At 43.2% G+C, this 27,402-nt stretch overlaps 1 long non-coding RNA gene across 1 annotated transcript; it reads right to left on the bottom strand.

Annotated features, from left to right (window-relative positions):
• Window positions 1-811: 811 nt before the first annotated feature.
• Window positions 812-26,434, bottom strand: LOC121080353. The gene is made up of 3 exons (XR_005825332.1): window positions 26,424-26,434; window positions 13,899-13,935; window positions 812-822 (listed from the first exon to the last, which is right to left on the bottom strand). It is a non-coding gene; the product is annotated as an uncharacterized LOC121080353 (long non-coding RNA).
• Window positions 26,435-27,402: the final 968 nt, after the last annotated feature.

Genomic DNA, 27,402 nt, shown 5'->3' with positions numbered 1-27,402 from the left:
TATTTTATTTATTCAGTAGTTTGTGTTATTGAATTAAAAGAAAGAATATAAATCACAAAGGGCCATTCTGTGTGTCTGTGAGTGACATTAATTCAGAGCTGATAATACTTCCTTTCTTGCTGTGTTCTCCATAAACTGTGGGATGTTCTATATGCTGCAGCAATCAGTCACAGCCAGGTGAGCTCAGAATGGAGCACCAAGATTTGATGTAATTATCTTTAAAGTATTTTTGAAATGTGTTGGGTTTGTAAGTGCTTAATTATACATGAATATGTATATATCTATAAATGCAAATATGTATAGGCACGTGCCACATATTCTTCCATATAAATGAAGCCATTACAATTGATTGTTGTTATACCTTTGCCAGGGTTTACAATTTATTGTGTCTAGAATGGTTTTAGATCCCAAGTTTTTTTAATTCTTGATCAGATGGCTATTTTGGCTTCAGATTTCTTTGTGCTTTGGAGTTTTTTTATTTTTGACTGATAGACTTCATTTTTCAGGAGTTGCCCTCCAAGGAAATCCAGCTGTACTTTACTCAGCAGTACCCAGTTCTTGTGGAATGCCATCTGTGCCATCATTCAGGAACTACGAAATGTGATATTCCTACAGGGTTCATTTTATATCTCACACTGCATTTGTAGGGGTCTTGCATGAATAAATGTTAAAACACAGAAAAGGTTCAAATACACAGCTACAAATCAATGGCCCCATGTAACTGAACAACTGGGGCAATAATTGCAATGTACAGCTATTTATCTTCATTCCTGAGAAGACAAAAGAATGATTTGATATAGGTGGGTTGTAAATACATTTCCACTGCAAGGTTTAAACTATTAGAGCGGCAAGGTTCTGGAAGTAATAGAAACAAAAGGCTTTAAATGTTTTATTTTGGGTTTTTTTTTCAGTTGGAACTTGATTCATTTATAGCATCATAGAATCAATTAGGTTGGAAAAGACCTTTGAGACCATCAAGTCTAACCATTAACCTAGCACTGCCAAGTCCACTGCTAAACCATGTCCCTAAGTGCCATGCCTACATGTCTTTTAAATACCTCCGGGGATGGTGACTCAACCACTTCCCTGGGCAGCCTGTTCCAATACATGACCACCCTTTCAGTGAAGAAATTTTTCCTAATATTCGATCTAAATCTCCCCTGGTGCAACTTGAGGCTGTTTCCTCCTGTCCTGTCTCTTCTTATCTGGGAAAAGAGACCTACCCCCACCTGCCTACAACCTCCTTTCAGGTAGTTGTAGAGAGCAATAAGGTCTCCCCTCAGCCTCCTTTTCTCCAGGCTAAACAACTCCAGTTCCTTCAGCCGCTCCTCATTTGACTTGTTCTCTAGACCCTTCACCAACTTCATTGCCCTTCTCTGGACATGCTCCAGCACCTTGTCTTTCCTGTAGTAAGGGGCCCCAAAGTGAACACAGTATTTGAGGTGTGGTCTCACCAGTGTCAAATACGTGTGTGTGTGTGTGTGATCACTTCCCTTGTACTGCTGGCCACACTGTTTCAGATACGAGCTAGGATGCTATTGTCCTTGGCCACCTGGGCCCTGGGCACACTGCTGGCTCATGTTCAGTTGGCTGTTGACCAACAGGTCCTTTTCCTCCAGACACCTTTCCAGCCACTCTTCCCCAAGCCTGTAGCAGTACATGGAGTTGTTGTGACCCCAATATAAGACTCAACACTTAGCCTTGTTGAACTTCATAGACTTGGCCTCAGCCCATCAGTCCAGCCTGTCCAGATCCCTCTGCAGAGCCTTACAACCCTCAAGCAGATCAACACTCCTGCCCAACTTGGTGTGATGTGCAAACTTACTGAGGATGCACCCAATTCCCTCATCCAGATCATTGATAAAGATATTAAACAGAACTGGCCCCAATACTGAGCCCTGGGGAACACCACTTGTGACTGGTTGCCAATTGGATGTAACTCCATTCACCACCACTCTTTGGACCTGGCCATCCAGCCAGTTTTTTACTCAGCGAAGAATACACCTGTCTAAGCCATGAGTAACCAGTTTCTCCAGGAGAATGCTGTGGGAGATGGTGTCAAAGGCTTTACTAAGGTCCAAATAAACAACATCTACAGCCTTTCCTTCATCCACTAAGCAGGTCATCTCATCATAGAAGGAGATCGGGTTAGTTGAGCAGGACCTGCCTTTCATAAACCCATGCTGACTGGGCCTGATCACCTGGCTGTCCTGCACGTGCCGTGTGATGACTCTCAAGATGATCTGCTCTGTAACCTTCCTTGGCACTGAGGTCAGACTGACAGACCCATAGTTTGCTGGATCCTCCTTCTTGTTCTTCTTGTAGATAGGAGTCACATTTGCTAACCTCAAGTCAACTGGGACCTCCCTGGTTAGCCAGGACTGTTGATAAATGATTGAAAGTGGCTTGGTGAGCACTTCTGCCAGCTCCCTCAGTACCCTCAGGTGGATCCCATCTGGACCTATAGACTTCTGTGTGTCTAAGTGGTGTAGCAGGTCACTAACCATTTCCTCCTGGACTGTGGGGACTTCATTCTGCTCCTTCTCATCCCTGTCTTCCAGCTCAGGGGACTGAATACCCCGAGAACAACTGGTCTTACTATTAAAGACTGAGACAAAGAAGGCAATATGTACCTCAGCCTTTTCCTCAGCCTTTGTGGCAATGTTCCCCCTGCATCCAATAAAGGATGGAGATTCTCCTTAGCCCTCCTTTTGTTGTTAATGTATTTATAGAAACATTTTCTATTGTCTTTTATGACAGTAGTCAAATTAGTTCTAGTTGGACTTTGGCTCTTAGAATTTACTCCCTGCATAACCTTACGACAACAGGATGCTTTCCCTTGTTGGCTCACTCACCAGCTGTGTCAGGAAGTTGTCTTCCATAAACTCCAGGAACCTCCTAGACTGTTTCTTCTCCACTGTATTGTATTTCCAGCAGACATCTGGTAAGTCGAAGTCCCCCATGAGAACAAAGGCTGGCGATTATGGAGACTTCTCCCAGTTGCTTATAGAATATTTCACCTGTCTCTTCATCCTGGTTGGGTGGTCTAGAACATGCCCACCATGATATCTGCCTTGTTGGCCTTTCCCCTGATTCTTACCCATAAATATTCAACCCTATTGTCACCATCATCAAGCTCTAGACAGTCAAAACAATCCCTAAAATACAGGGGTACCCCACTGCCTCTCCTTCCTTGCCTATCCCTTCTAAAGAGTTTATAGTCATCCATTGCAGCACTCCAGTCATGTGAGTCATCCCACCATGTTTTTGTGATTGCAACTATGTCATGGTTTTACAGCTGTACAATGGCTTCAAACTCCTCCTGTTTGTTGCTCATGCTGCGTGCATTGGTGTAGATGCACTTCAGTTGGGCTATTGATCCCGCCAACTTTTTTGGGAAGCACTAATTCCTGTGTGACTGTTCTCAGGTGCTTCTGTGATCCTTGTGTCTTTGATGCTGCATGGATCTCCATCCTCTACCTGCACTGAGATGGCAGACTGAAATACCTTGCTAGCTACTGTATGGAAGGGATTATGTGAAATGGTTGCCTTCAAAGTTATTGCTGCCTGTGCCAGTTAGATTAAGGCTATGCCTTTCCATGCTGCACTAATGTTTTAATTTTTCTGTTCAAGCATACCCTGACTTTGTTATCCTTCTTGTCTAGGGAATCTTATTTCTTTCAAATTTATGTGTAAGCTGAAAACACCTCTTCTGGTTGGGCTTTCAGTCACATGGATTAGACTTACATTTTCCCTAGTCTTCCTTTTCTCACCTATGTACTTACAGAAGCCCTTCCTGTTGTCTTTGACATCCCTAGACAGATTCAATTCTTTAAATTTAATTATTTTAAAAACTGTAATACCTTCTCCTATCACTGCAGGCCCTGGCAAAAAGTCTCTCTGTCTTTCTTATAAGGCACCTTATTGAAAGGCCGCAATAAGGTCTCCCCAGAGCCTACTTTTCTCCAGGCTGAACACCACCAACTCTCAGCCTGTATTCATAGGAGAGATGTTCCAGTCCTCTGTCCATTTTCATGGCCCTCTTCTGGACCCACTTTAACAGGTCCATGTGTTTCCTGTGCTGAGGACCCAAAAGCTGGATGCAGTACTCCAGGTAGTGTCTCACCAGAGTGCAGTAGAGGGGGAGATACAACTCCCTCGATCTGCTGGCCATGCTTCTTTTGATGCAGCCCAGAATGTGATTGGCTTTCTGGGCTGCAATCACACATTGCTGTCTCATATTCAATTTTTCATCCACCAACATCCCCAAGTCCTTTTCTTCAGGGATGCTCTTAATCCATTCATCCCCTAGTGTGTACTGATATTGGGGATTGCCCCAACCCAGGTGCAGGCCCTTGCACTTGGCCTTGTTGAACTTCATGAGATTGGCATGGGCCTACTTCTTGAGCTTGTCCAGGTCCCTCTGGATGGCATCCCTTTCCTCAGGCGTGTCAGCTGCACCACTGAGCTTGATGTCATCTGTAAACTTGTTGAGGGTGCCCTCAATCCCACTGTCTATGTCATTGATGAAGATATTGAATATTACTGGTCCCAGTATGGACCCCTGAGGGACACCACTTATTATTACAGGTCACCTGATCAGGAAGAGGAAATCAATGAGGCCTTCTACAGACAATTGGAGATAGCCTCACAATCCTTGGTTCTCATGGGCAACTTCAACCACTCTGATATCTGCTGGAAAGACAACACAGCTAGGCACACATAGTCCAAGAGGTTTCTGCAGAGCATTGATGGTAACTTTTTGACACAGGCAGTGGAGGAGTTGACAAGGTGAGTTGTACTCCTGGATGTTGTACTAACAAAGAAGGACTGGTTGGGGATGTGAAATTTGGGGGAAGCCTTGGCTGCAGTGACCATGAAATAGGGGAGTTCAGGATCCTGTGTGGAGGAAGCAGGGCAATAATTAGGTTTGCAACCCTGGGCTTCACGAGAGCTATACTTTGGCTGCTTCAAGGACCTACTTGGAGGAATCCCATGGGTTAGGACTCTGGAAGGTAGAGGAGTCCAGACAGCTGGCTAATATTCAATCATCACTTCCTCCAAGCTGCAGATAGGTGCATCCCTATGAGTAAAACATCAAGCAAAGGGGGCAGGAGGCCTGCATATATGATCAAGGAGCTACTGCAAGTCTCAAACAGAGGGAGGTTTAAGGAATGTGGAAAAAGGGACAGGCCACTTGGGAAGAACATAAGAATGTTGTCAGAACATGCAGGGATGCAACAAAAAAGGCTAAGGTCTGTTTGGAATTAAATATGGTGAGGGAGGTCAAGGACAACAAGAAGGGCTTCTTCAAGTACATCAGCAGGAAAAGGAAGACTAGGGAAAATGTGGACCTGCTGCTGAATGAGGTGGGTGCAAGGGACACAGAGGAGGAGTAGTTAATGAATGCTGCCTTTGCTTCAGTCTTTATTATCAAGGCTAGCCTCCAGGTTTCCCAGACCCTGGAGGCAATAGAGGAAGTCTGGAGAAAGGAAGACTTTCCCTTGGTCGAGGAGGATCATATTATAGATCACTTTAAGCAAACTTGACACTCACAAATCCATGGGATGCACCCTTGAGTGCTGAGGGAGCTGGCAGATGTTATTGCTAAGCCACTCTCCATCATCTTTGAAAGGCCATAGAAGACAGGAGAGGTGCCTGAGGACTGGGGGAAAACCAATGTCACTCCAGTCTTCAAAAAGGGCATGGAGGAGGACCCAGGAAACTACAGGCTGGTCAGCCTCACCTCCATCCCTGAAAAGATGATGGACCAGCTCATCCTGGAGGTCATCTTGAAGCATGTGGAGGAAAAGGTGGTTATCAGGAATAGTCAGCATGGATTCACCAAAGGGAAATCATGCCTCATCAACCTAATAGCCTTCTCTGATGGAATGACTGGCTGGGTAGACGAGGGGAGAGCAGTGGATGGTGTCTACCTTGACCTCAGCAAGGTTTTTGACACTGTCTCCCATAATATCCTCATAGGTAAGCTCAGGAAGTGTGGGTTAGATGAGTGGACAGTGAGGTGGACTGAGAACTGGCTGAATGGCAGAACTTGGGGAGTTGTGATCAATGGCACTGAGTCTAGCTGGAGGCCTGTATCTAGTGGTGTTCCCCAGGGGGCAGTACTGGGTCCAGTCCTGTTCAATTTATTCATCAGTGACCTGGATGAAGGGACAGAGTGCACCCTCAGCAAGTTTGCTGATGATACAAAACTGAGAGGAGTGGCTGATTCACTGGAAGGCTGTGCTGCCATTCAGCCAGACCTGGACAGGCTAGAGAGCTGGGCAGAGAGGTTTGTCATTTTGGTTTACTCTATCACCAGCCATCAGTCTTTGGAAGAACTCAGACCCGTCTATGAACAAATATGTCAAATTAAACAAGATAAACAATCCTTTATGCAACACATTATCTAAAGACAGATATTTTCAGCTTACTCGGACATAAGAAGTAGAATGGAATAAGATGCCCTGGACAAGAAGCATAACAAAATCAGGATATGCTTGAACAGAAAAATAAAAATGTTAATGCAGCATGGAAAGGCATAGACTTAATCTAACTGGCACAGGCAGCAATAATGTTGAAGGTGCAGTAGCACAAAATTCATTGTGGGCTAGCAACTGGGATAAGGTCATGGGGCAGGGGGCTCCACTCACATCCGTACCTCTACATTGTCACTGCTATTCTCCCCATGCTACATAGATAAAAGGTATCTTAAAGTTCTTCCCCACACTGCAATCACTCCTTTAGCTGCAGTGTTGAAATACTTTGAAGGCTTTCCTTATTTAGCAAGGAAACCATTTGTGTGGTTCTGGATTATCCACTACTACAAAAGAGCAAAAGGGTTGTTCTAGCACAATGATAGTTTTGGGACTGAGTTATTTTGATATAAAATTAGTCATTATGTTTTATGATGATAATGAAAATATCCATTTAAGAAATGTTTAAACAGGGTGCCTCACATTACTGATTATGTACTTTATAGTTGAAACCTTTAACGTTCTTTGAGTGGCTAATAACATGCAAGCATGTTAGCAATCACTAAGTCAGTGCCACTGGATTTCCATAGTTATCTTCTTAGTCAATAATATTTCTTGGGGGTCTAATTTATCTGTCCATTTTTTTGGTGACTTGCTTTTCATGTTTTTATTTGAGCATTGAGTACTATATTCCTTTTCACTGCAAAAGGGATGGGGAAGCTGAGTTTGTTCATATTTAATACTTCTGAAAACTTCTAAAAATGAATCTACTTGAATACCTGCCCTTAGGGTAAATCCTCCTTTCCCTTCTACTTGAAAGTAGATATGAAAAAGATAGTCAGTCTCCAGTCCTTCCACAGTTTTGATTTTGTTGCTAAAGATTATTGTCATGTTTACATTACCGGATTTCCATGAAATGTCACAGACTGCAAATTTATTTTAAAATTATTTGGCTAGATGGTATCTTTTAAGGTAACATTGTCTTTCTAAACCAACCTAATACTACATTTATTATCTGACATAGGAGATTTTGATTACATCTTAGCTCATCAAGTTCTTGAGCTTTTATGACATCTGACTGAGATGCCAGTTTAAGTCAGAACTACTGAACATTTAGAGAAGTAACCATTTGCAGCCCAGAAATGGATTTGGTTTTTTCATAGGCCTGCTTTAGTACATATCAATTTTAAATGGGGAGGTTAAAAGACTGTTACTATATCATTGCCACCTATTCACATTCAACCAAAACCCATTCCATAACCTACAGTCAAGGTGAGAGGGATTACATTTTGTTGCTATAGGGTATTGCAGCCTTACGCAATCAGATAAATCAGATTTTGATCTCAGATACACAAGTCTGACATTCAGTTCAGATGCATTTGCTTGACAGGAAGTGCTCCTGATGTTGGTGTGAATGGAAAAGTGTCACAGCATTGACACACCCTTTTTCTCTACCATTTGACATTTTTCTTGTCTTCCTTTGGCATTAATTTCAAGAATTATACAGCAATCAATGTTTTGTGGTTGTTTTCACAAAAAGGCAAAAGAAAATATGTTTTATTTAAATCCATACATACAATTGAATTGTCACTTGGTGGGTCTTATTCGCTGCCTTTGCAGCATTAAGATAAGAAAATTTAGCATATCTTCTGTAACAACAGAAAATGTGGTGAAAAGATCTGTTAGCTGATACTTAAAGACAGACCTTTGTTTGGACTGAAACTAAAAGTAGGCTGTAGAGGAATGAAGGGAGTGGGTTGATTGGCATTGATGGTATGCAGCTGTGGCCTTGTCTCAGAGGCAGTGGGTTGATTGACATGGATGATGTGCAGGTGTAGCTCGTTCCCACTAAGTGGTTAAATAGTCCTGAGGATTGTGGGAGAGGGGGTTGGATGGAGTAGCAGGATGGTCTGGTTTCTGGAGGAAGGAGATACAGCATGGACAGTAGAATTTGACTGATGATGAAAGCCTTGTTGCAGCCTACTAGTTTGTGCTGCAGCAATTGGTGCTCTGTGTGAGGCTGAGTTGGGTTCAGACTACAGCAACTGGTGCCCAACATAGCTGAGACAAGTGGGAGAACCTGTGACCCATAACAGACACTGTGATAGGAGAGCTGTTGACAACATTGATGTGCGTGTATTGTAATATTTGTTGTCTATCTTAACTCAAATGGCAACTTTTGGTGCTCAATGTAGATGGGGACTAATTGATATGGGTGCAGAAAAAGAAAATGCTATGCTAACAATGCTTAGAGATATAATTGAAAAAAAGTGTAAAGTATAACAACAAGGCAATAAGAACTTTGCTAGCATGGTGCAAAGTAAATGATGTGTTAATTATGCCAAAAAAATGTCTCCAGTGTTCAGACATGGCAAAATGCTGAAAATCTCTTTTTGAGGCTGCCTTGAGGGGTGATAAAATTGCAATAACATTGCTAACAACATGGAGATTAGTCTTAGAGTTACTAGAACAATTAAATGTGGACAGGGAGACAAATTCTATATTTGCAATGCTTATGGATATATTTGAAAAAAAGGTGTAAAATATGACAAAATGGCAATAAGAATTCTGCTAGTATGGTGTAAAAAGTATGATTTGCCAGTTACAGTGAAAAAGGTTTTCAGCATTCAGACATGGCAAAGCATTGGAAAGGTACTTCTTGAGGCTGCTTTGAGGGGAGACAAAATTGCTACAGCTTTGTTAACAGCATGGAGACTGATCATAGATTCGCTAGAACAATCAGATGTAGACAGTGAGACAAACCCTGTATTAACAATGCTAATAGACATATTTGTAGATAAAGGCATAAAGTATGATGAGATTGTAATAAGAACTCTGCTAGGGTGGTGTAAAAGGAATAATTTGCCCAGTAGAGTAAAAAATGTCTCCAGCATTCAGGTATAGCAAAGTACTGGATTGTTACTTTTGGGGGCTGCCACGAGAGGGGACAAATCGCTACAGTGTCATTGACATCATGGAGGTTGGTCTCCAATTTACTAGAACAATCAGAAGCAGACAAGGAGACAAAGGCTGCAGTTGAAATAGCCACATCCCTGGTTGCAGAGATGATGCCCAATAAGGTACTTTCGGCACCATCGGATTCTCTGCCATCACCTGATTCACGCAGTCAAGGCCGGCAGGAGGAGCAGAGCAGTGCCGGGTCAAGTGGACAGAGTTGGTTCCCTTTGGGGTGGCAGGGAGATCTGGTCATTGTCCCATTGCCTGACTGTGATCCTGAGCCATCTGTGATAGATTTATTGGAGGAGACCTTGGGTCATGTTCAACAACCAGCCCAAATTACAGCATTGGGACCAGATCCTGCAAATTCTTGAAAAAGATGCGGGAGCAAGCACTTGTGGAAGGGGATATCGGTGTTCAGCTGCCATAGGGGGCAGGGTGTTAGCCTGCCCAGTGCTTTGAAAGGATGGTAAAGATTCCCTCCCCCCCCCCGAGCGGGAACCTTTTAACTGGGGAGTGATAAAAGACTTCAGACCAACCTGTATACAGTATGGAATAGGCTCACCTTATGCTCAGTTGTTGTTATGTAGTATTTTCACAGCAGAGCTTACTGCTCATGATTGCCGTTCAATTGTGCAAATTATATTGACCCCTATGCAAATGTTAGTTTGAGTCAAATTGGAGGCACTTGGCAAATGAGCAATCACTGATGAATTTAGAATACCTCCAGGATGATCCACGTTTTGGGACAGGGATTCCACAATTGATGGGGGAGGCTCCAGTTAATTCTCCTCAGTTACAAGCTCGCTTACATCCTTTAGTCCTGCAGCAGGGAAAAGTTAGCTCTCCAAGATTTATTGCAGGTCCCGGATCATGGTGCTCCACAATGGTCATGGACCACAATAAAACAAGGCCCAAACGAGGGATATGTGTCATTCCTGGATAGGTTGAGAGGCACCTTGGACAAGCAAATACAGAATGGGGCAGCTAAGGAAGCATTGTTGGTTCAATTAGCTAAGGACAATGCAAATGAGGATTGTAGAAAGATGATTGCAGGCATGGCGAATCGTAATCCCACTTTAATAGAATTAATGGATGTATGTGGGAAGGTGGGAACTGCTGTCTTCTGAATGGAGCGTCTGGCAAAGACCTTTGCTGATGCAGTCAGGGTTGTCTGCTGTTGTTACACATGTGGGCAAGAAGGTCACCTAAAGAGATCGAGGCTGGGAAGGACTGATGGCTCTGGTTTGGTATGCTGTTGATGTAACAAACCAGGGTGTTTTGCAAAATACTGTAGATCTAAATTTAACACTCAAGGACAGTTGCATTCTGTTGCCACCTGCAAGTAGGGAAACAGGGGGAGGAACGTGGGGGGGTGGAAACAGTGTGATGATACAAGTGAATCCTCCACAACAATTCCAGGCTTATGCAGTCAACTCGCAGCCCGAACTTCAGGGAGCGCTGGATTGGATGTTACCACAGCAGCCGCCATCACAATAGAGGATGATAAAGTACGTAAGGTCCCACTGAATGCTGTGGGACCCATCAGCAATAAATTGAGTGTGCTGTTGCTTGGATGCTGTAGTGTAACGTTACAAAGTTTGTTTGTCTTGCCAGGAGTCATTGATGCTGATTATATGGGTCAGATTGAAGCAATGGTGTGGACCCCCCTCGTCACGGTCCACTCAGTGGACTTGTGATGGTTTGTTAACTATGATCTCAAAGTGCAAAAATCAAGGCGACCACGCCAAGGGGTTATGCTTTGATTAAACAGCCAATTTTATTGTTTGCCCGTAAAGCAGTGTGCAATAAGTAGGAAGACAGAAAGTGAATAAAAGGTAAAGTAAAAAGCAAAGGAAAGAGGATTATAGCTACCACCACGGGTCCAAGGCGTCCCTATGGTCCCAGGTCCAGGCAGTGTCCTGCCGTTCCTTCCGATTGTCGTGATCCTTGGTGGGGAAGATCTCCAAAGTTCAGTTGCTAAGAAGGCATCTTTTTATGCCAAGCAACACATGCTGCTCCTCCTCTGGTCCCTGGACTGCGGCCAGTCTCCGCCCTCTTGAGCCAGGTTATCTTGCCCCAGAGGCGGGTAGCTTCAGACATGGAGGCGTGTTCTTGTATTGTTTTCTGGTTCGTTGTTATGACCACGGTTGTGATCCATCTTCTGGACAGATGTTATGCGGCCTTATTCAATCCCAGGTGGCAGAGAACGGCATAGTACTCCTTGTACTGTGCAGTTCTCTTTCCCAGGGTCTTGGTATTTTGGTGTCCATGAGGACCACATTCCATCTCCAGGTCTCTGTTGGCAATGTTGAGACAATATTGTTCTCTTTAGACCGACTCTTACACCCCCCTCCCCCTGGTGTCAATTCCTGAAGGTAGTTGGATTGCACAATTAATTCCTTTCTGGGTGCAAGATGATTATGCCCATGACAAAGTCCGGGGCAAAGAAGGGTTTGGTTTGACAGGAACACCACAAATTTTCTGGACTCTGAGTGTATAAAATGCTTGACCAACTCTAACCTGTAAAATCACCTTTGCCAAAGGGACCCCTTCCGCAATATGGGTGACCGGAATGATTGACATGGGAGCAGATGTAATTATTATATCTGCACACATCTGGCTTTGTTCTTGGCCTGTCTGTTTGGCAGGTTCCATATTGGTGGGAGTGGATGGTGTGACACAGTGTGCAAAGTCAGTATATGGTGCAAGTTCAAAACCCCGAGGGCTAGACAGCAACAATATGTCCCTATGTGCTTGATGTTCCTCTGAATTTGTAGGGACAGGATGTTTTGGGACAATGGGGACTTATCATTGGTACTCAGAAGGATTTTTAATAGGGGAAATTGTGATGGAGGGTGTACAAAGACCTACTCTGCCTTTGACTTGGAAGACAGATACCCCTGTTTAGGTGGAACAGTGGCCCCTCCCTGAGGAAAAATGTGTAGCCCTTCAGCAATTAGTCAAAGAACAATTAGCACAAGGTCACCTAGAACCTTCCCATAGTCCTTGGAATACCCCTGTGTTTGTGATAAAAAAGAAATAGGGCAAATGGCGCTTGTTACAAGATTTAAGGAAAGCAAATGATGTAATGGAGGGAATGGGAGCCCTGCAATCGGGCATGCCTTCCCCAAAGATGATCCTGTGAAACTGGGACATTTTGGTAATAGGTTTAAAAGATTGTTTTTTCAGTATTCCTTTACATGAAGCTGATAAATGTTGGAAGAAGGGTTCGCTGGAGTCAAGAAGACGCTCAATATGAGTTATGCATCTTGCTCAACTTTATTAGTTTCTAACACTACTTATATAGAACCGATACGCATGCATATTCGTAAAGCAGAAATATAATTGGTTAGTAGTCTCTAAATGTGTGCGGTTCTCACACCCCTAATTATCATGACTAAAATAAGCATTCTATCCATGTAGCTAATTGAGTTGCTGTGCTTCAGCCTTGTAGTTTGTTACTCCCTATATTCCCATACCGGTCCCTATCTTTCTTGGCCCTGCACCTGCTTTCCCAGCAGCTGTATCTTGTTACAGCCACAGCCTGTTGGCACAACATAATTACTTGGTCTCAGGATTCAAGAATAGCTCAAGGCTATCTTTCTTGTTAACTTCAGCACAGCAACTTCAGTACAATTCTGATTACAGGCCTATTCTAATACCAGGCCTGGATTGTGCAGATCTTCAGAGATTCTAAAGCCATGCTTCTGCAGCCATTCTTCTGCAATTCCCCCTTTTTTCTTTTGCACAAGCCAGGCCTGATTGGTTATGTTAAAAACTACTCTCTTTAAACAAGAAAAAAACCAGCTAAAAACTAAAAGCATTACAATAATGATTATAACAAAGCGTATTCCTTCCATCAATAATGTCTTTAACCAACCTGTTATGCCCAATCCTCTCAACCATTCATCAAAGGGATTATCATCAACAAGAATATGCTTCATGTTTCCCTGCAGTTGTGACAACTTCTTGTGGATAGATATGGAATGATCGAAAAGGTTCACACAACACATCCCTTCAAAATCCTCACAACCGTGTCCATGTGCTAATAACAAAATATCTACTTCAGCTCTATTTTGTAATGTAGCATGCCTAATGCTATCTACGTCAAGCGATAACGAACTTAAAATCTACAATGTAAGATTAAATTGCTTCTCTCCCCAACACGCTAACCTTCGTATATTCTTAGCGTTTAATGCAGTCATTGCTCCTGGCATAAATATGGAGGCTAAGACATTTGTTGTTACAGACTGCAGATCGACTCGGTCATTACATGTCTCATCAAAGGTGCGCAGTGCCCTCCGTGATCTATGAGATTGTGGAGTCATTTTCAATAAGTCTTTCATACGTGGAGCAAACAAAGTTAAATGCCCTAAATAACATGGTCCACCGACAGGATTCAAAGGAATCCCTGGCCATGCTCTATCTCCACATATCAAAAAGACTCCCAGTGGCAACTGATAGCCCCCCGATACATTTACATGTAAGCCTCCAGCTTTCAGTTCACCCCAATTAGGTGAACCAGTTAAATTTTGAAACTTTGTATCAAACTCCCATTCACCTTGTCATGCTAGCCACAATCGCCACGGTTCACCAAACCAAATTACTCCAGTGCCATTTACAGGTTGAAGTGGTGGTACCGTGTCCTTGCATTCTGACATTCCCATTGCAGTCACGTTAACGTACTTGCGTAATGCTACCTAATAGGTCTAACTCCTGCAATGGCAAATGATATGGTTGATTCAAATTTTCAATAACCGTTTTCTGCCACGCTGCATTACGCATAGAAGGCCAAACAAATTGCCCATTCGGACTCAGGCATGTTCCCTTTTCATTGGAAGTCAGATTCACTGTTTTGACATTCTGAAAACCATCAAAGTCCGCTTCATTCTCCTGCAGGGGAATTCCAATTAAGCAAGTTCTAAAGGAGTTGTCTGCTTGCTGCAAACCTAAACAAAAGTCTGTTACCCCTGTGATATTTGCCCATGTCACCCATATGTTTGTTCTAGGCAAGATGTCAAAAATACTTTGGCCAACGAGTAACATATTCATCAAGACCATAAACCGAATCCACCATTTGAGCATGCTTAAATGAAACGTTACTTTCTGTGAGCTCTCCTTGCCCACTCATTCTGAGCCTTCCCCCACCTTTTGGCAGGGGCAGCATATTGTCGGGGTATAAAAATATCTTTACCACACTCCCTACTTATAATTTTAGTCTAACGTAGCAGCCCAAGGCTGTCCAAATATCTGCAAACCCGCCGCTGCCACTGTGCTCGATTCGCACTTTCAGTAGCTTCAAACAGGGCAAACAGATCTTGAGCAAACCGGTGGTCTCCTCTAATGCCTTCTTGCAATTCCCAAAAAGGATTCCTCTCTCTAATTTTCCATTTACACTGTAAACACCCTAAATCCGTTCGCAAGGTATATACACAGACCCACCATACAAGTTTACAGAAGCCACAAAGTAATAGAACCCAGCCACATTCCCTTTGTCCACAGTCACAGGCATGTAAGGAATAGTACAGAGTTCTGTTCTCTAGTTCTGCCCGTAGCTGGTCACATGCATTCCTTGGGGAGGCCCAGATTGTCCTCTTCTGTAACAGCAGCGTTGCCTCCAACACCGGAGGCTGTGTGGCTAGATGCCGCCGATGTAGCTCCCGCTGGCAAGCTTCCAGTACCAGTTTTATGATTACTGATATCAGCATGTGTCCATTTACTGGGTACCCATACTGGACCTATAGGGGTGGAAACACACATATAACCTCGACCATTAAACAAAACAGGGGCAGGACCTTCCCATTCCCCTGACCGCGGATTTCTATAATAAACAGATAATTCAGTTCTTGGGGCTGCAGTATTTACACAAGTAGCATGAATGATAGCTGGGGGTTCTGAATCGTCCCCAAACACACACAAGTGACTGAGAACAAACAAGGTTCTGTGTAGACGCTCCTTTGGATCTGTAATGTCCACAAATTTCTGCAGATAGTCCTTCAATGTCCTGTTTGTTCTTTCGATGATGGCTTGTCCCGTGGGAGAATGAGATATTCCAGTTTTATGCTGTACTCCCCACATAATAAGAAATTTCCGCAGAACTTGACTGACATAGGCAGGACCATTGTCCGTCTTAATTTGTTCTGGAACTCCCATGACAGCAAAACAGGCTGTTAGATGTTTACACACATGCAAGGCTCTTTCCCCAGGTTGCACAGTTGCCCAAATAAATTTTGAATAGGTGTCTACCGTGACATGTACATATTTCAATCTGCCAAATTCAGGAACATGAGTGACATCCATCTGCCAGACCTCTAATGCCCTCAGGCCTCGGGGATTGACCCCCATCCCTAGGCCAGGGCCATGGTGGCTGCACTGCGGGCAACTCCTAACAATACCCTGTGCCTCAGCATATGTCAGCCGAAATTGTCTTTTTAATCCCTTAGCATTTTGATGGAACTGAGTGTGGGAGATTCGTGCGGCTTCAAATTGATTGACGGGTGCAGTTCGTGTCAGGCTAACCAATTGATCTGCTCTGTGATTACCTTCTCCTAAGCCTTCCTGCCATTTGTGGCTTCTGATATGAATGATACAGTATGGCGCAGATCTCTGCCTTGTAGCTCGTTGAAGTTGCTGGAATAATTCATTTAGTCATGGGTTGGTTACCTCTCTCAAAAGTGAATCCTCTATCCTTTGAGCTACTCCTGCCACATATAGTGAATCGGTGACAATGTTCAATGCCACCGTGCGCCAGTTTGCCATAGCCCAACAAACTGCAAGCAGCTCCAATGTCTGTAAATTATCTGTAGGGTGGGCAACAATAATATGTTGCTGCCAGAGTTCCTTTTCCTTCCAGACCACAGCAGCCCGTCAAGTAGCCTTGCCTGCATCAGTGAACGCTGTAAGACCATCCCGAAGTGGAACAGATGAATGCTTAGGTATTTCCATCCATGAATACGTTCTCAAAAAGTGGATATCTTTCCCCTTTAGCTGTTCTCGTGATATCTGTCCAGAATATCCTAAGAGTGCCAATTGTAAAGCAACAGAGTTTCGCAAGGCCCATTCTAGGTCTGCTCCCTTCATTGGCAGGTGAATACTAAATGGTTCTTCCCCTGAAATAGCTATCATCCTATCACGACCTTTGCGAATGACTTCGGCTATTGCTTCCATGCGAGTTTGAACCGTTTTCTTAGGTTGAAGGGATAAGAATATCCATTCCAAGACATAGAAGAGGTCATCTCCCCCTTTTTTCTTTTGCCACTGCATGATAACAGCAAAAACAGAGACAGGGCGAGAAACCACCAGTAGTCAAAGGGGGAGGGTAGCGTCTCGTCAAGCTGCCCATCGCGCTGAGACTAGGTGCCCAAGATGCTGTATACAATTCCGTTGGTCATTAGTGAGGCGAATGGATTTAGCTGCATCTGTGCCTTGTAAAAGAGGCCGTAGGGGAGCTAGATCTTCATTAGTAATGCCCAGAAGGGGACGTACCCATTGTAAATCCCCCATCAGCGTCTGCGCATCAGTAAGAGTTTTAATCTCAGTGGCAATGGTGGTTTTCTGTGGCGTTATTATGCTGTCATTAATCTTCCATCCCAGGTATCGGAATGGAGATTGTTTTTGAATCTTTTCTGGTGACACTTGTAATCCTGCCCGTCCAAGCATTTGCATAAGGTGTTGTAGGTTTTGTTCTGTAAAGGGCTGCGGTTGAGCTACTAAAATATCGTCCATATAATGATAAATGAGAGCATGCGGCCACTGTTGACGTAAGGGCTGTAATGCTGCAGGAACGAAAAGTTGACACATGGTAGGACTGTTGCGCATTCCCTGTGGAAGGACCACCCATTCATAACGCTGAGCTGGCCGATCCTTGTTAATCGCTGGCAAGGTGAATGCGAAGCGCAGTGTATCTGAGGGATGTAAAGGTATGGTAAAGAAACAGTCCTTTAGGTCTACAATTAATAAGGCCCAGTCTTTAGGTATCATAGTAGGAGTTGGTAATCCGGGCTGGAGCGCTCCCATGGCTCGCATTTGTTCATTCACCTTGCGTAAGTCATGAAGTAAGCGAAACTTTCCAGACTTTTTCAGTATAACAAAGACGGGGGTATTCCAAGGGCTAGTGGATGGCTTAATATGGTGAGCATTCAGTTGTTCTTGTACCAGCTGATGCGCTGTCTGCAGCTTCTCTTGTTGTAGCGGCCACTGCTCCACCCAGACAGGCTCATCTGTAAGCCAGGTGAGTTTTAGGATGGGAGGCTGCCCCACAGGGGCCGCTGCCAGAAAACCGTACCAGGGGTAGTTAACACAACTCCCAACTGAGTCATTATTTCGCGGCCGATGAGGGCAGAGATGCCATCTGGTAAAGGCAAAATCAGTACATGTGCTGATGCTATTTTGTCTTCCACTTGAATAATGATCAGCTCCGTGCTAGAATGTGGCAGAGAGACGCCTCCGATGCCGCTGACTCCTTCTGCAGCCGGTCTAGTAGGCCAATGTCTAGGCCATACATGGCGGGTGATGATAGTAACATCAGCTCCTGTATCAAAAAGTGCAATAAGAGTACAAGTTTCGTTTCCCCTCCGTAACGTGACTCTGGCTTCTGGGCGGTTGTTCATTGACATAGTGAAGCATACAAGTTCGTTTGTAGAGCCAAAGCCGTTATTGCCACGATTCGGTAAAGAGTCACAAGGTGGCGCACATACGCTATCAGTGAAATTTCTCATGGGAACTAATTGAGCAATTTTACTGCCGCGCGGTATGTGGAGAGGCGGATACAATGTGTAAGCCACAATAATAATCTGTCCCGTATAATCAGCATCAATAAGCCCCGGAATTACAAAGATACCCTTTAGTCCAGCCGAAGATCGGCCTAAGAGGAGAGCTCCAAATCAGTGACACAAGGAGTGTACGGGGCCAAAGGTCGTGGTCGGAATCTTTTGCGGCGTTGTGTCAAACAGAGTGACATCTACTGCTGTTGCCAAGTCGAGTCCCAAGCTTCCCCGGGTTGCTGGGAGACCAGGGTCTGCGGCGGAGGGGTCTGCGGTGGCGAAACCACTTTTGTCTGCACGCGGCCGCCGTTCGCGCTGCGCTTGTAGTTTCCCGGACACCAACAGAATTTAGTAGCATGAGAAGTAGTTCGGCAATGTTCACACCATACAGACGCCAAGCAGTTACAGCGCTGATGACCTCTCCCCCCACAGAGAAAACAAGGTCCCGTATAAAACTTTTGCGGAGTTCGCAGTCGCACAGTAGGTTTAAGTACAGCAGCCAGCGCCTGGGTATGGTTTTGCATGGCTGTGGATACAGCAGAACTTACAGCGTTAGAGACGAAGGCGGCCTGCTGGGCAGATGCGCTGTGTACCATCCGCTCCGGCATGTCCTCCACCGTGGCCGTTTTGGCCCGTGGATTAGCATTTTCAAAAGCTAGCATCCGGAGCATTTGTACCTTAAGGTCCTCTGTCATATTGTAGGTTTGGTCCAAGGCTTGCACTAGCCGTTTTACAAAACTATCAAAGGGCTCCGTCACTCCCTGTTTCACCGCCGTAAAGGAAGGGGTCTTACGGTCCAAGGGAACAAGCATCAGGGCGTGTCGTGCAGCCAGGGCAGAGGCACTATGCATTTCCATAGAAAACGTTAATTGTACCTTAGGGTCGGCATAAATGTCCCGACCTAGCAGCATGTTCTCCTTAACATCGCACAGGGGATGCCCCTGAGCCCTGGGCTGCAGCAAAGTCTTACGCACTTGTCGTTCCCATTCCTTTTCAAAAAGTAAATACTGCGCCGGAGTAAGAAGCAACCTAGCCAGCGAAGCACAGTCACCGGGTGTCATAATTCAGAGTCAAACAAATAAGTCAACAAGTGTTTGACTGGTTCAGATTGTAATCCATATTGTGTAACGGCTTGTCGCAGCTGCTGCATAAATTTCCAATCAAAAGGTTTCCACACAGCGGCCACTGAACCAGCAGGTAAAGCAGTAGTCCCCACCGGACAAGCAACAGCAGAAGCAGCTTCCCACTCTCCCTCCAATATAGCATCTCTTACAACCCCAGACCAAAGACTTTTGGGACGAGCAGGGTGGAGGATAACACCTTCCTGGGTCAGGATCTGAACATCACGACCGGCAGTAGGCAGATGGCATTCATTCAATTGCTGCTGCAAGCAGTTTAGGGTCCAGTCAGAGGGTTTGGTTCGGGGACAGGGGATCGGGGCAGGTGCAGGTGGGGTGGGTTCAGTTTCTTTATCAGACTCCGCGTTCTCATTCAGAGGCGCACTCGGACCCGCCGTAGTACCCTCGTCCTCATCTAACGGGGGGGGGTGGCTCTCGGTAGCTGTCAGGGCGGCGCGGAGCACCCGTTGTGGCGGCACCCTCCGGAGATGGTGTCGGGTGTAACAGCTCTGTCACAGATTTTTTAATGGGCACAATTATGCCTTTTGCAGATGAAGCACTGAGACTAAACAATCGGGAAGACTGCGACTTGGCTTCCTGACTGAGGAGGTCTGAGGCAGCCATAGCCATTTTTTTTTCTGCAACTAGGGATCGTAAATGCTTTATGACCTCCCGGCAGGCAATCCCCAAGTCCTTGGCCGACTTGCTGCCGCTAAGGATCGCATCGCAAAGGGAATCCCCGACCTCTCGCCACTCAGTCACACTAAACAGCAATTGCGGGTCTTTTAAGTGTCCGTGTTCAGCTGCCCACCTACAGAGCTCATGGAGCTTCTTAGTGCTCACACTAGCCTCTTGCTTAGCAAGAATATCAGTTAATAGCGTGAGTGCCGCTTCCCTTTCCATTATCGAGGGAAAAACGGCCTTACCGGTGCAGGTCCGCGCACGACGTCAATGCCGGATTCAGACGCCTTTACTCCTTATGGACGTCTTCCTGCTCGAACTCTTCACAGCAACTCCCAACTTTGCAAAGCCCACTGTCACGATGCAAAGGCAGAGTTTTTTCCAGCAATTACCAGCTTTCCTGTCGTTCAGGCGCCAATTGTGGGAGAAGGGTTCGCCGGAGTCAAGAAGACACTCAATATGAGTTATGCATCTTGCTCAACTTTATTAGTTTCTAACACTACTTATATAGAACCGATACACATGCATATTCGTAAAGCAGAAATATAATTGGTTAGTAGTCTCTAAACATGCGCGGTTCTCACACCCCTAATTATCATGACTAAAATAAGCATTCTATCCATGCAGCTAATTGTGTTGCTGTGCTTCAGCCTTGTAGTTTGTTACTCCCTATTTTCCCATACCGGTCCCTATCTTTCTTGGCCCTGCACCTGCTTTCCCAGCAGCTGTATCTTGTTACAGCCACGGCCTGTTGGCACAACAAAATTACTTGGTCTCAGGATTCAAGAATAGCTCAAGGCTACCTTTCCTGTTAACTTCAGCACAGCAACTTCAGTACAATTCTGATTACAGGCCTATTCTAATACCAGGCCTGGATTGTGCAGATCTTCAGAGATTCTAAGGCCATGCTTCTGCAGCCATTCTTCTGCATATTGTGTTACATATCTTTGTTTAAAGTAACAATTGTGGAAAAGTGTGAGTGTGGCTGTAAGGGTGAGACGTGCAATTGAGCAAGAAAGCGAGTGTGGAGTTTGGATCCGCGGATCGGAGTGACAGAGTTGAATAATTGTGTATTGTATTGTGAGTGATTATACCATGGCACCTATGTTAACTCAGTTGTTTAAAAGTAAAAGTATGGGTAATCTTGCTGTAAATGACAAACTCCCGAAAAATTCTCCATTGGGATGTTTATTGGCACATTGGGGAGATTTACATGATAATCTGCAAAAGAGCCAGATGATTGAGTATTGTAAAAATTTGAGTATTGTAATAATTGGTGGCCTTTGTATATACTGGATGATCAGGAAAAGTGGCCCATGAATGGGACACTGAATTATAACACTGTTCTGCAGTTAATGCTGTTCTGTGAAAGAGAAGGGAAATCGAGTGAAATGCCTTATGTGGATTTGTTCTTTTACTTAAGACAAAGAAAGGATTGGCAGGATGAATGTAAGCTAACTATTAGAGATAATTTGGTAATGGCTATAACTTCTGATAACAAGAAAGTGAAAAAAAAAAAAGGAAAAAAAAAGTGTTGTTCAACTTGTGAGATCGGGAATGGTTGTTTAAAAAAAAGAGAATTGTTTCTGAAATTGATGGAATGGAAATGTTCAGCAGGAGATAGCCAAAGTAATGGGTTTAGATGATTGAAGGGGACCGGAGGGGAATCCAGCTGAGCCTCTGGTTATAATTAAGCTGGGAGATAAAGAAGTTAAATTTTTAGTGGATACAGGAGTGACATTTTCGGTATTAAATACCTGTAAAGGAAAAATTGGAACAAAACCAGCCAATATAGTAGGAGCAACCGGGAAAGAAGAAAATAGGCCATTCCTGCAACCCCTAGATTTGAAATTTGGAAATAAGATAATTACACATGAATTTTTGTATGTACCAGAATGCCCGATACCCTTGTTAGGAAGGGATTTGTTATCCAAATTAAATGCAAAAATTGTTTTTGATGAAGGAGAACTTTTCTTGAAAATACCTGAGTCAAAAACGGGAGAAGTTTTGATGATACAAGAAAGAATAAAGGAACAAGAAATTCCACCGGAGGTGGATTTGGCAGTGATCCCTACTGTATGGGAGACAGATATTCCTGGTAAATCAAAACTAGCAGAGCCTGTCAAAATAGACTTAAAGGAGCAGGGACAATAAAAATTAAGCAATATACAATCAAAACATAAGTTAGACAGGAACTAAAGAAATTGATTGATAAATTTCTGGAGTACAAAATTTTGGAAGAATGTGAATCTGAGTATAATACTCCTATTTTACCAGTCAGAAAACCCTCGGGTGAATATAGGCTGGTGCAAGACTTGGGAACAGTAAATCAAATAGTTAAGGATATTTATCCTGTAGTAGCAAACCCTTATACATTGTTAACAGCATTAAATGAGACTTATCAGTGGTTTACAGTGCTTGATTTGAAAGATGCTTTCTTTTGTATACCTTTGGAAAAGGAAACCAGAAAACTGTTTGCTTTTGAATGGGAAAATCCACAAACCGGGCGAAAGATGCAGCTGACATGGACCAGATTACCCCAAGGACTTAAAAACAGCCCAACAATTTTTGGAAATCAGCTGGCAAAGGAGCTTGAAATCTGGAAACAGGACAATATGTGGATGACATACTGATTGCTACAGAAGAAAGGTTTACTTGTATACAGGTGACTATTGACCTCTTGAATTTTCTGGACTAAATGGGTACAAGGTATCCAGGAAGAAAGCCCAACTAGCCTGCCAGACTGTGATATACCTGGGCTTTGAGATTTCAAAAGGACAACGACAATTAGGAAAAGATCGCAAAGAAGCTATTTGTGGTATACCTGAGCCGAGAAATATTCATGAACTCAGAGCGTTTTTGGGAATGACTGGGTGGTGTCGACTTTGGATTATGAACTATGGGCTAATAGCTAAACCGCTGTATGAGGCCCAAAAGAATTCTCCCTTGGTATGGGGCCCACAACAGCAAAAGGCTTTTGTAGAGTTAAAACGCCTTAATGTCTGCACCTGCTTTGGGACTTCCGGATTTAACCAAAGATTTTTAGTAGTTTGTTCATGAAAGACAACACCTTGCACTGGGAGTGTTAACCCAGAAGATAGGAAGCTGGAAACGACCAGTCAGATATTTCTCCAAACAACTGGACACAGTGAGTAAAGGGTGGCCAAACTGCCTTCGAGCAGTGGCAGCAACAGTGATGCTCATACAAGAAGCTCAGAAATTGACTTTGGGAAGAACAATAACAGTCTATGTTCCACACATGGTGATAACTGTCCTAGAACAGAAGGGGGGACATTGGCTGTCCCCCAGCCGGATGATGAAGTACCAGGTGGTATTGACCGAACAGGATGATGTGATTCTAAAGACAACTAACCTGGTAAATCCTGCAGTGTTTTTAAGTTCCATACAGGAAGAAGGACAACTGGAACATGACTGCTTGGCTACCATCGAGTATGTTTATTCCAGTCGTGAAGATCTGAAGGATGTGCCATTGGAGCGACCAGACTGGGAATTGTATACTGATGGAAGCAGCTTTACGGAACAAGGAGTCCGATACGCCGGATATGCGGTAACAACAGATACTACAGTTATAGAAGCAGGAGCATTGGCGAGTACCACATCAGCCCAGAAAGCGGAACTCATCGCTTTGATTCGAGCCCTAGAATTAAGTAAAGACAAGAAAGTAATAATATCTGGACAGACTCAAAATATGCCTTTGGGGTAGTACATGTCCATGGGGCTTTGTGGAAAGAGAGGGGGCTATTGTCCTCTCAAGGATCAAACATTAAGCATCAAAAGGAAATTTTACAATTACTGCAAGCAGTTCAAAAGCCAGATCAAGTAGCAATCATGCACTCTAAGGCACATCAAATTGGGAACACAAAAATAATAGCTGGGAATAATTTGGCTGATAAAATGGCAAGAAAGGTAGCAAAGAAACAAGCATTACAGATGGCAATAATTCCTTCTAAAACAGTAACCCTTCCCAGGGAAAAACCAAAATATTCAGAAGAAGATGACAAATTGGGTCAGTTATTAAATGCTAAGAAAAACCTAGCTGGGTGGTGGATAACTCCTAATGGACAAGTAGTAATTCCACCTCTTCTGATGAGAGAGATAATTCAAACAGGACATCAGGAATGTCACTGGGGGGCAGAAGCCTTAGTAACTTCTTTACGAAAACAAGTAGTATCAGTTTAAATGTTGGGAATAGCTAAAATGGTAACTGCAAAGTGTGAAGTATGCTTGAAAAACAATCCAGTGATTAAGAAAAAGGTTCAAATGGGTAGATTGAAATCTGGTACAGAACCTGGAGATTATTGGCAAGTAGATTTTTCAGAGTTACCTAGACAAAATGGGTACCGGTACATCCTGGTAGGGGTTGATACTTTTACAGGATGGCCAGAAGCCCTTCCCTGTCACACCACACAAGCAAAAGAAGTAGTGAAGTGGTTATTATAAGAAATAATTCCAATATTTGGTGTACCTATTGGAATTTCTTCTGACAGAGGTCCACACTTTGTTGCTGAAATAGTCCAAAGTATTAGCAAAACATTGGATATTAATTGGGATTTACGTGCGTCTTGGAGGCCACAATCTAGTGGGAAGGTGGAAAGGATGAATCAAACTTTAAAAAGACAAATAAGTAAAATTTGTCAAGAGACCAGTCTAAAGTGGCCTCAGGCGCTTCCATTGGCATTATTACGAATCAGGGTACAGCCAAGGAGTAGAACCTCAGTCAGTCCTTATGAATTATTATATGGAAAACCATATGAGTCTCCAGAACCAAATCCAAACATACATGTAAAAGGAAAACAAGATGTGTATAACTATTTGCTTTCTCTAAGGAAATCTTTGGCTGCAATTCGGAGTGCAGTAATTTGGAATAGACTTTTATCCCTGGAGAATTCAGTGCATGATTTCCAACCGGGAGACTATGTCTATGTGAAGACGTGGACCTCCGAACCTTTGCAGGAGTGCTGGAGGGGACCTTTCCAGATACTGTTGACCACTTTTACAGCTATCAAGATTTCAGAATCAGATGCTTGGATACATTATACTCAAGTGAAGAAAACACCTACTCCGTGGAAGATTGTCAATCGTGACCCAGAGACTTTAAAACTGACACTGAAACATGTCTAATTTTTTTATCAGGTTTTGATTGGTTTTTTGGATTTTATTTTGGTTTGTAGTGCTGGTAGGATCATGGGCTGACTTGGTGGATAGGAATAAGAGACAACTAGAAACAGAACAAGTAATTGATATTCCCAAACAAATGTCTGAGGAAAATTAGATGTTGGGATTGATTAAAGGATTTGCCATTTTGCAAAATGTTACGCAGATTACTGCTTGTTTACCAATACCGAGGGCAGTAGGTGAATATATTCCATGGGGAATTTTAACTATGAATCTGACCAATCTGGAACATAAAAATGAGACCACCTATTGTGAACAAAGGCCAGTAACTCAATGGTATGAACAAGTAAAGGTTATTAGAAAACAGTGGAAGTCGCCAGATAAAGAAACAGATTGTAAAAAACTACTGAATTATGATTTTATAACAGGATCCTGACCTGGTGCCATAGCTCAAGTTCTTCTTCCTGGGGGTCCAAATCCCCAGTTAGGATGGTGTTCTTATGATGAACAACTTAAAACCAATGTAAACAAAAGTATCATGGAATGGAAGTGTAACAAAACTGGCCAAGGTACGCAATTAGTAGAACAATGGGACTCTATATGGTCCATGGCGATATTTTCTCAATTCTAGTACATGGCCAGAACTCCTTGGTGTTTTACCTGGGATGGAAAAGTTTTTTCAGTGTTACCCTGGGTCGATGATAGAACAACTTCATTGAGAGAGAAGGAAGATAAAATAGTGCCATGGTGAAAATGTGAAAAAGTGTACAATTGCAACAATGCAGACTTAATAATTCAACAAATTCCTCCTCTGGCCACTGCTTTAAAATATGGTTGTTTTTGTCGAGGTCTTAAGAATACTCTCAATTTAACTAGTACCTTTACACCCAGGAAAGGAACTCTGTTTAGTTGCAGAAAATCTACTATTCAAAGTCCAGGACATCTAATTTGGGCATTAAGTGACGGAACCTGGACAACTCGTTTACCATTAGATGAATTACCATTAGGTGAAACAAATTACTTCAGGCATGCCAACATTGTGCCCTATTTTGAAGAAATCACCATTTAAAGGACCCTTGGAAAGTTTAAAATTAAAACGAACCAAGAGGTCTGAGACAGATGATGATACTTGGAATGAACCCTGAACAAGAGTAAAAAATGACTGGACTCTTGCATCAATTCTGAATCTTATAGCCTCATACAGAAATAGAGCATGGCTTTATCATTTAACAGGTCAGGTAGAAAAGTTAGCAAACATCACCAAGAAAGGGTTTAAGGAATTGAACATACAGTTACAGGCGACTTCCAAGATGACTTTACAAAATAGAATGGCATTAGATATGCTCCTACTTAAAGAACATGGGGTATGTGAATATCTCAAGGATAGACTGGACCACTGTTGCATTCACATTCCAAATGTCACTCAAGATGTGGAACATGATCTGGACCTATTAGGTAAAATTGAAAAAAGAAATAGAATCAATTCGAGAAGATATGTCAGAAAATTGGCTGGGGAAAAAATTTTAACAAACTAGGATGGAATTTGAGCTCTTGGATACAGTCCATAATCAAAACTTTGTTTCTGTTACTGATTGTCTTTCTGATGATCATGCTAGTATATGCTTGTTTGAAGAAACAGTTTACCAATAGAATTGCAGTCAATTACATGATCATGAGAGAAGTACCAACTATTCCATCAAGACACAGTCCACCACCAAAATATGCTGAAACAAATGATATGTAAATAATGTGAAAGTATTGAAATAATAATTTTCAACACTTTCAAAAGGGGGAAATGTTACAGATTTGCTAATAAGTTAAGACTGATTGACTTTATTTGATTTTATAAAATCATTTTTAATAGAAATATAGGGATAAGAAATATTTTAATGAAACTTATAGTTGCACAGTAAAAGCTGCTATGAAATCCTTTGTATAGTCCTGTACTAAGGCTAGAAGAATGGGCTAGAATCATTGTTTAAAACTTAGGTAATAAATTTAGGGTTTGAAAGGTTTCTTTGTATTTGACTAGACTTCTGTATTTAGAAAGTGTATTGAAATGTCAGAATATAGGATTAATGGGAACTGGGGAGGGCCGACTGGAACAGCTTGTAGTTACCTGCCAAGAAACCGTGAACTTTAGTAGAAGGTAATTCCAGCAGGGGGAGATCGCAACCACCGACTCATATACCACCTACCCAAATCGTACCCCAGACCCATTTCTGGACCTTTCTAACCTTTACTGCGCAGAATCGGATATGGGAG

Source organism: Falco naumanni, chromosome W (genome assembly GCF_017639655.2).
Source record: "Falco naumanni isolate bFalNau1 chromosome W, bFalNau1.pat, whole genome shotgun sequence".
NCBI lineage: Eukaryota > Metazoa > Chordata > Aves > Falconiformes > Falconidae > Falco > Falco naumanni.
The sequence above is the reverse complement of the archived record's forward strand: the minus strand, read 5'-3'. Positions and strand labels throughout refer to the sequence as shown.